This window comes from Pseudoliparis swirei, chromosome 19 (genome assembly GCF_029220125.1).
Source record: "Pseudoliparis swirei isolate HS2019 ecotype Mariana Trench chromosome 19, NWPU_hadal_v1, whole genome shotgun sequence".
Classification (NCBI taxonomy): Eukaryota; Metazoa; Chordata; class Actinopteri; order Perciformes; family Liparidae; genus Pseudoliparis; species Pseudoliparis swirei.
The window spans coordinates 1,268,903-1,278,472 of NC_079406.1; the positions used below are offsets into that span (position 1 = coordinate 1,268,903).

The window sequence follows — 9,570 nt, forward strand, 5'->3', positions numbered from 1 at the left end:
TTTCCTTCCCTTTTCTTTTCTTTCCTTTCCTTTCCTCTCCTTTCCTTTTCTTTCTTTTCCTTTCCCTTCCATTCCCTTCTGTTCCTGTCCTCTCCTTTCCTGTCCTCTCCTTTCCTTTCCACTCCTTTCCTGTCCTCTCCTTTCCTTTCCGTTCCTTTCTTTTCCACTCCTTTCCTGTCCTCTCCTTTCCTTTCCGTTCCTTTCCTTTCCTTGCAGCCTAAGTGTTGCTAAGTGATGGCAGTGCGGTGCCGGCCAGAAACCTTTAAGCGGTTCAAGAAGCTAAAACCTCTGGAGGCAGAGAACCAACCAGAAGGTCAAACACACACACACACACACACACACAGACACACACACACAGACACAGAGACACACACAGACACACACACACACACACACACACACACACACACACACACACACACTTGGATTTCCTCCTCCTCCAGACATCAGCACCACGGCGACGCCTCAGTCTCGTCTCAACCTGAAGGAGCACATTGTGTTTATTACATTTATTTTCCTGAGAGCTTCCTGTGCTCAGAGGAGAGTTAGCTTAGCTTAGCATAAGCACTGGGAACGGGGGGGAACTGCTAGCTCGACGGTCGGACGGTAACACAGTCTGAAGAAACGGGTTGAAGTTGTGCTAGACTGCACTGAGAAGAGGGGGAGGAGGAGGAGGAGGGGAGGAGGAGGAGAAGGAGGAGGAGGAGGAGGGGGAGGAGGAGGAGGAGGAGGGTGTTGGCGGGGACGCTGACTTAAAGAAGGACAGTACCTTCCTCTTCATCACGCTGGCTAACAGGTGGCCAGGAAATGACTCATGGAAAGAAAGTTCTGCTGTCACCTGACTCACCTGCTGTAGCCAACCACATCCTCCTCCTCCTCCTCCACATCCTCCTCCTCCACATCCTCCTCCTCCTCCTCCTCCTCCACATCCTCCTCCTCCTCCTCCTCCACATCCTCCTCCTCCTCCACATCCTCCTCCTCCTCTTCTTCCTCCTTTTTCGTCCTCTTCCTCCTTTTCCTCCTCCTCCCCCCCTCCACCTCCTCCTCCTCTTTTTCCTATTTTTTTCCTCCTCCTCTTATTACTCCTTTCCCTCCTCCTCATCTCCTCTCCTCCTCCTCCTCCTCTCTTTCAGTCACCTTCCCTCTCTCCCTCTCTCCTTGTTTTCTCTTGGCCCCGCCCCCTGCTGCCCTATGATGGCGTGTTTTGATTGGTGCAGCCGGGGCAGCGGGGCATTGTGTGACAGGATCTGATCTGAGATCAGCCGATAGGCGGAGCCGGTGCCGGACGCCGTGTTTGTTTGAGTTGGCCGCCGTGAGCCAGACGGCAGGAAGCGGCGACCAATGAAAACAAGCCGCCGTCATGATGACGTCAAACTCATTCATCAGAAATGAGCTGCGGCCGACTGAGTCCGATGGTATCGGCCATCTTGTTTTCATTGGGACCGCTGGCGAGGCGGGCGAGGCGAGGCAGGAGCGAGGCGAGGCGAGGCGGGCGAGGCGGGCGAGCAGGCGAGCGAGGCGGAGCGAGGCGGGCGAGGCGAGGCGAGGAGCGAGGCGGGCGAGGCGAGGCGAGCGAGGCGAGGCAGGCGAGCGAGCAGGAGGCGAGGAACGAGGCGAGCGAGGCGAGGCGAGCGAGGAGCGAGGAACGAGGAGCGAGGAGCGAGGAGCGAGGAACGAGGAACGAGGAAGGAGGAAGGAGGTCACAGCGGAGGATCATCACACATAGAACGTCCTCCAGCCGGTCTGACCCGAGGCCGGGAACACGCCCCGAGAGGGCAAAGGTCACTGAAGGGACGCAGACCACGGATCTATGAGTTCTAGAAAAAGAACTTCCTCCAGGCCGATGTTCTAGGTGTTGAGAGAACTTCCTCCAGGCCGATGTTCTCCATGTTTAGAGAACTTCCTCCAGGCCGATGTTCTAGGTGTTGAGAGAACTTCCTCCAGGCCGCTGTTCTAGGTGTTTAGAGAACTTCCTCCAGGCCGATGTTCTCCGTGTTTAGAGAACTTCCTCCAGGCCGATGTTCTAGGTGTTGAGAGAACTTCCTCCAGGCCGATGTTCTAGGTGTTGAGAGAACTTCCTCCAAGCCGCTGTTCTAGGTGTTTAGAGAACTTCCTCCAGGCCGATGTTCTCCGTGTTTAGAGAACTTCCTCCAGGCCGATGTTCTAGGTGTTGAGAGAACTTCCTCCAGGCCGATGTTCTAGGTGTTGAGAGAACTTCCTCCAAGCCGATGTTCTAGGTGTTGAGAGAACTTCCTCCAGGCCGATGTTCTAGGTGTTGAGAGAACTTCCTCCAGGCTGATGTTCTAGGTGTTGCTCCTCGGTTCCTCTCGTGGAGGTCGTGGTCGGCTCGCCTCCAGGACTTTATTTCCTCTGCGTTTCCTTTTCCCTTCACATGTGACTGTTGGGGGATGAGGGCGGGCCCCTGCCGTCCATCCCCAGGCTGTGATTGGTGGAGGCCTTCATTGCGCAACAACCTCCCAGAGCCAACAGGTAGACGGGGTTCCTTAAAACTAGAGGAACGTTTACCTGACTGACCCTCTGGAGCCTCGGCGACATCATCAGAGGACATGAGCTGCTGCAACACGTCGGTCACCAAACCTCTCTCTCTCTCTCTTCCTTCTCTCTATCTCTCTCTCTTCCTTCTCTCTCTCTTCCTTCTCCCTCTCCCTCTCTCTCTCTTCCTTCTCTCTCTCTCTCTCTCTCTCTCTCTCTCTCTCTCTCTCTCTTCCTTCTCTCCTCGAGTCGCGGCTGAAGTGAAGGAGGGAGGAAACTTTCCATCCGGCCCCTGGATGTGTGATGTGGAGGTTTTAATGGGAGTCAGATGTTCTCCTGACGGAGGAGGAGGAGGAGGAGGAGGAGGAGGAGGAGGAGCTGAGACTCAGACGCCTCCTTCCTCCTCCTCAAACACAACGTGTGCTGTGGTTGTTTTCACGGAGCGCGGTGTGTTCAAGGACCTTTTATGAGCTTCTGTACATTATGGGACTGAAATAAAAGGGCTTGTAAATCCAGGAGAGGCTGTGGATGTTTCCGGTGTGGCTCCGACGGGAGAAGTCTCACATGTTGTTATTATATTAGCATCGATAATTCATCTGACAGCATCATTTAGTATTTAGAGCCGCCAAACGGCTCTTGAGGCGGCGAGCGGCTCGTCTTCTCCTCCGCAACACAAGAGAACCTCTTCACTCTTTACGTTCTGACGCCACAGAGCGACATCTGTCTCCTGTGGCAGCTGTTCATCAAACTATCTCTAGAACCGCTCCTCCTCTGCTCCTCCTCTGTTCCTCCTCTGTTCCTCCTCTGCTCCTCCTCTGCTCCTCCTCTGTTCCTCCTCTGCTCCTCCTCTGCTCCTCCTCTGTTCCTCCTCTGTTCCTCCTCTGCTCCTCCTCTGTTCCTCCTCTGTTCCTCCTCTGCTCCTCCTCTGCTCCTCCTCTGCTCCTCCTCTGCTCCTCCTCTGTTCCTCCTCTGTTCCTCCTCTGTTCCTCCTCTGCTCCTCCTCTGTCCTCCTCTGTTCCTCCTCTGCTCCTCCTCTGCTCCTCCTCTGTTCCTCCTCTGCTCCTCCTCTGTTCCTCCTCTGTTCCTCCTCTGCTCCTCCTCCTCTGCTCCTCCTCTGTTCCTCCTCTGCTCCTCCTCTGCTCCTCCTCTGCTCCTCCTCTGTTCCTCCTCTCTTCCTCCTTTGTTCCTCCTCTGCTCCTCCTCTGCTCCTCCTCTGCTCCTCCTCTGTTCCTCCTCTGTTCCTCCTCTGCTCCTCCTCTGCTCCTCCTCTGCTCCTCCTCTGCTCCTCCTCTGTCCTCCTCTGTTCCTCCTCTGTTCCTCCTCTGCTCCTCCTCTGTTCCTCCTCTGCTCCTCCTCTGCTCCTCCTCTGTTCCTCCTCTGTTCCTCCTCTGCTCCTCCTCTGTTCCTCCTCTGTTCCTCCTCTGTTCCTCCTCTGTTCCTCCTCTGCTCCTCCTCTGTTCCTCCTCTGTTCCTCCTCTGCTCCTCCTCTGTCCTCCTCTGTTCCTCCTCTGTTCCTCCTCTGTTCCTCCTCTGTTCCTCCTCTGCTCCTCCTCTGTCCTCCTCTGTTCCTCCTCTGCTCCTCCTCTGTTCCTCCTCTGCTCCTCCTCTGTTCCTCCTCTGCTCCTCCTCTGTTCCTCCTCTGCTCCTCCTGCTCCTCCTCTGTTCCTCCTCTGTTCCTCCTCTGTTCCTCCTCTGCTCCTCCTCTGCTCCTCCTCTGCTCCTCCTCTGCTCCTCCTCTGTCCTCCACTGCTCCTCCTCTGCTCCTCCTCTGTTCCTCCTCTGCTCCTCCTCTGTTCCTCCTCTGCTCCTCCTCTGTTCCTCCTCTGCTCCTCCTCTGCTCCTCCTCTGTTCCTCCTCTGCTCCTCCTCTGCTCCTCCTCTGCTCCTCCTCTGTTCCTCCTCTGTTCCTCCTCTGCTCCTCCTCTGCTCCTCCTCTGCTCCTCCTCTGTTCCTCCTCTGTTCCTCCTCTGCTCCTCCTCTGTTCCTCCTCTGCTCCTCCTCTGTTCCTCCTCTGCTCCTCCTCTGCTCCTCCTCTGTCCTCCATGTATTCTCACCGTCTGACTCACCCGTCTGTGGTAATGAGGAATGTGTTCAGTGCTTCTGGTATTCAGTTTCCCAAAGGAGACATTTTAGGAGTTATGAGTCAACATCCCCGTCGATGAAGAAGAGCTGATGAAGATCTTCACTTTCCTCCTTCTCTGTCTGGAGGATGAAGTCTGGATGTGTTCAGCGTTGGTTCTCAGGACTCAAACATGCAACGAGCTGCAGACATCCTGGCAGCTTCTAGACAAACCGGTTCAGGTTCGTCAAACTTATGAAGAGAAAACAATCGAAAACGAGAGTCCATCTCGTGATCACATGACGGGAACTCCAAAAGCACGAAGGCAGACAGCTGATTCACCCACAACGTTTATCACTGGAGTCTGGAGACGGACCTCCGTCTCTAAACCACTCCACGACTTTCCCAAGACTCAGAGAAATGAAGCCGGCGGAGTCGTGGGATGTTATTGGTGTTCCTACCTGCTGCGATAATAAGTGCTAAACACAGAGATAAGTGCACGACTTTTATAGACTCAGCTTTACAAACTTTTACGCAGGACATCTGGAGACCAGCCAACAGCCAACAGCCAACAGCCAACAGCCATTAGCCATTAGCCACCAGCCATTAGCCATAGCCGGCATGAGCAGCAACAGCTTTGGATGATGAACGCATGAGGCGGGTTCAACATGGAGGCGAGAGGCTTCTGATGAGCCGTGGGAGACGTGATGAAGCCATCTGACAGGATGAAGTAGAAGTTACATGGAAGCCCAGTTTCTCTCAGAGTGGCCCACAGCCAAAGGTCAACCAAAGGTCAACCGAGTGACTCTAAAGACTCAAACACCTGGGGTCTCTGCACTGATGTCTGATCTGTTGGCCTCCACCAAGCAGGTCTGGAGTTGAAGTCCTGAAGTCAGAGGCACACAGCAGGCTGACTCCTCTCTGACTCCTCCTCCCTTCACTCCCCCTGCCTCCTTGGGATCGAGAGGAAGCTCCGATTAATGCTTTAATGAGATTACTTCCGGGTCAGAGCACCCCGACCGAGCACATTGCGTAACACCGACCTGATAATGAAGAGAGTCCCGCTCTCCCACGACGATACGGCCGTCTTCAGGACTTCATGTTCCTCTTCAGATACGAGGATGAACGACTCGTTCTGCAGACGCATCACAGGCGACGCGTCTGAGCTCCTCGAGCCGAGCTGCCAACACTGAATACTGTGAGAACTGGTTTGGTGGCTTCAGGTCTGCAGTAGCTCTCTCCTCTCAGGCGGTTCCCCTCAGGTAGAAGTGATGTCACTAAGGTCAAAAACATCGATCCACACCTGTCAGAAAAGGAGAACGCATAGTTTCTACCTTCTGAACGCAAACGCACCAAACTTTGTTATTTTGTCAGATTTCTCGTGTTTCTCGATCCACTGCAGACGTTTTGCCGGCCTGAGCCAGCACACACACACACACACACACACACACACACACACACACACACACACACACACACACACACACACACAGACACACACACACACACACACACACACACACACACACACACACACCCCAAACCCCAGATTCCTTCAGCCCCTGAGCCCCCTGAACGTTTCCTCTAGGCGACTGTGATCAAGTCGCCTGTAACTTTTTATGGAGGAAATTCTTTCCTCAATCCGTCTGAGCTTTGAGTTTCTCCTCCCGACACAAACCAGCGATGAATAAGTCTCTGCGGTGGAACTAGAAGTCATAAAAAGAATGACGAGCATCCGTTGCTCATGGGTACCGTGGCACTGACGACTCTGTTTACACCAAACACAATATGTACAACATGCATTTAGAGCAGCGTATAAAACCCTCGTATTTAGTAAGTGGTCGTATTAAATCGTTGCTGCTGCACCTCCTGCTGGGCGGAGACGTTCAGGAGGTTCTGACTCCTTCACAAAGGAAGTGAGATGAAGCCTCTCGCTGTCAGGCGGCCGGTGGACAGCTCACAGGGGTCCTCTTTAGAAGCTGCATGTCTCCTCTCTATCCACCGAGATCCACATGACCACCTCCAGCCTCGGAGGAAGCAGCTTCACAGTGACCCCCCCCCCCCCCCAATGGAAAAGTCCTGTCGGTGCCAGTAGTAATGGACCCCCTGCAGGCCAGAGGCAGCATCACAGTCACGCGTGTTGAGCCGAATGTGAACAGCAGGAACATCGATTACAGCCTGACTCACTTCCTGGCACGCCTCGGCTCCTTGAAGTCATTTATCTGGGGGGGGGGGGGGGGGGCTGCCTCTCGGTGAGCCGCTTCACGTGAATGTCTGTGCAGCGGCGTCATCGCATGGGAGATTGAAAGCTTCTCCAGGTGGATTATAAAACACTGAGACATGCAGGATGAGTCTGAGGAGAACAGAGTCAGGAGCACGAGAAGGACGGAGAGATGAGAGGCTTTTAACGGAGCGAAGGAGGGATGAAGGAGGGATGGAGGTCACAAGGTAATGGCTTCCACACACACAGAGGGTCCGAGGAGCTGCACACACACACACACCCACACCCACACCGACCCACACACACACACACACCCACACCGACCCACACACACACACACACACACCCACACCGACCCACACACACACACACACACACAGCCCAGGCGCCTGTGGAAGCCATTAGACCACTATAGATGTCCAAGTGTTCTGCCATGGATATATGGAGTGTGTGTGTTGGATTTGGGGAGTGTGTGTGAGTTGGAGTGTGTGTGAGTGTGTGTGTGTGTGAATTGGAGTGTGTGTGAGTTGGAGTGTGTGTGAGTTGGAGTGTGTGTGAGTGTGTGTGAGTTGGAGTGTGTGTGTGTGTGTGAGTTGGAGTGTGTGAAGTGTGTGTGAGTTGGGTGTGTGTGTGTGTGTGAGTTGGAGTGTGTGTGTGTGAGTTGGGTGTGTGTGAGTTGGAGTGTGTGAGTGTGTGTGAGTTGGAGTGTGTGTGAGTGTGTGTGGAGTGTGTGTGAGTTGGTGTGAGTGTGTGTGTGAGTGTGTGAGTTGGAGTGTGTGTGAGTTGGAGTGTGTGTGTGTGTGTGAGTTGGAGTTTGTGTGAGTTGGAGTGTGTGTGAGTGTGTGTGAGTGTGTGTGAGTTGGAGTGTGTGTGAGTTGGAGTGTGTGTGAGTGTGTGTGAGTTGGAGTGTGTGTGAGTTGGAGTGTGTGTGTGTGTGTGAGTTGGAGTGTGTGTGAGTGTGTGTGAGTTGGAGTGTGTGTGAGTGTGTGTGAGTTGGAGTGTGTGTGAGTGTGTGTGAGTTGGAGTGTGTGTGAGTGTGTGTGAGTTGGAGTGTGTGTGAGTGTGTGTGAGTTTTGATATTTACAGACGTGTTGCTGCTGCCACTCAAACAGAAAGAAGAATTACATTTGAAAGTCTTTAAAGTCTTTAAAGTCTTTAAAGTTGTAATTGTAAATTACTTATAACTGTCGGGTCGCTTGTGAATCGACATCATTTCATTTATTGATTATATTCTCCTCCCCCCTCCTCCTCCCTCCTCCCTCCTCCCCCCTCTGTTGGCGCTGATCCTTTGAACGGCGGCGTGGTCGGATCTCATTCCAGCCGGCGGGTCGGCGCGGGGCCCCGGGCCCCGGAGCCGGCTGATGGAGACGATCCGAGCCGAGAGGGGAACGCAAACCAGATCGCCGGAGGAAATCCCCCCCGACGCTCTGTCTTTGCACCGAAAGCCCCCCCCCCTCCTCTTGTGAAGGAATGTGCTCTCCTACACACACACACACACACACACACACACACACACACACACACACACACACACACACACACACACACACACACACACACAGCTGCCCTTCAGAGCGCCGGGGCAGAGGAGCTCAGGCCTCTGGAGGGGTGGGGAGGGAGAAAGGGAGAAAGGGAGCAGTCATGGAGATAGAGCCTCCACGGGTCTCACATGTGTCCACATGGCAGCGGAGAGAGGACGAAGAGAGAGGATGAAGAGAGAGGATGAGTGAGGATGAAGAGAGGGGATGAAGAGAGAGAGGATGAAGAGAGAGAGGATGAAGAGAGGGAGGATGAGTGAGGATGAAGGGAGGGAGGGTGAGGGAGATAAGAATATGGAGTCATTATTGGGAAATACAGAGATAATGAGAGGGAGGATAAATCTGTGTGATGGGCGAGGAGAACGTGATGGAAGAAGATTGAGCAGGAGGTGGAGGAGGAGGAGGAGGAGGAGGTGCTGGATATCAGCTAGGTGGTGAAAAGAGAAGTCGAGGTAAACACATGACATCACCGAGGAAGAGGATGATGTCACATTCTTTGAAGATGATCCAAACAGATTTTGATGAAGTTTGTTACACTTTGAAACAGGAGAACCAGGAGCAGAGCACCTCCATGTCGAGGTGTCCCACGTCTAGGAGTCAGGATGTATGGTTGTGTCCTCGTCTCCTCGTCTCAGGAGACACTTCCTTCAATCAGGGAAACAAATGCAAAAGTTTCTCTGCAGAAAACTGAAAGAAGAAAGTCTCATAAGATGTGAACCGCCTAACACGGTGAGCCAGAGGTTCCTCACTGACTGAAGAAGTGAGGGTCATAACTGTGTGACACCGTCCCTGAGGTCAAAGGTCGTGTCTGTGATAGTGCTCACGTCTTCACATCTGAAGCTTCTGGTTCTCCGCCTGTGTTTCTTTATTCCTCGACACATTCTTCATTCTTGGTGCGAGCAGCAGAAACTTTGTCTGTTTGGTTTCTCTGCCCGCCGTGCATGGCGGCAAAAAGGGGTCCAGAGAAGGAAAAACAGGGGGGGGGGGCAGACTGGGGGCCCACTGGTCCCTAGACACCCCCGTGTTGAATATGAAAATATATTATAACATAATGTGTTCAGTATGCAGGCCTGAAGGAAACCATATGAACACGATCCCAGACAAAGAGCCGTCTGTGTTCCTCCGACCGCCTCCCACCCGCATCCTCCGTCTGCTGCAGCCGAGAGAGGGAGGGCGGAGGGAGGGAGGGCGGAGGGAAGGAGGGAGGGAAGGAGGAGGGAGGGAGGGCGGAGGGAAGGAGGGAGGGAAGGAGGAGGGAGG

At 53.9% G+C, this 9,570-nt stretch overlaps 1 protein-coding gene and 1 long non-coding RNA gene across 2 annotated transcripts in view; one reads left to right on the top strand and one right to left on the bottom strand.

The window, feature by feature from the left end:
- Positions 1 to 5,043: 5,043 nt before the first annotated feature.
- On the bottom strand, positions 5,044 to 5,866 carry LOC130209257 (uncharacterized). The gene is made up of 3 exons (XR_008834576.1): positions 5,595 to 5,866; positions 5,375 to 5,504; positions 5,044 to 5,268 (listed from the first exon to the last, which is right to left on the bottom strand). It is a non-coding gene; the product is annotated as an uncharacterized LOC130209257 (long non-coding RNA).
- Positions 5,867 to 6,967: 1,101 nt separating this feature from the next.
- Positions 6,968 to 9,570, top strand: part of LOC130209240 (synaptopodin 2-like protein) — a 27,923-nt gene continuing 25,320 nt past the window's right edge. The window contains exon 1 of the mRNA XM_056438771.1: positions 6,968 to 6,999. The gene's annotated coding sequence lies outside the window, so the exon portion shown is untranslated. The remainder of the gene's footprint in view (positions 7,000 to 9,570) is intronic.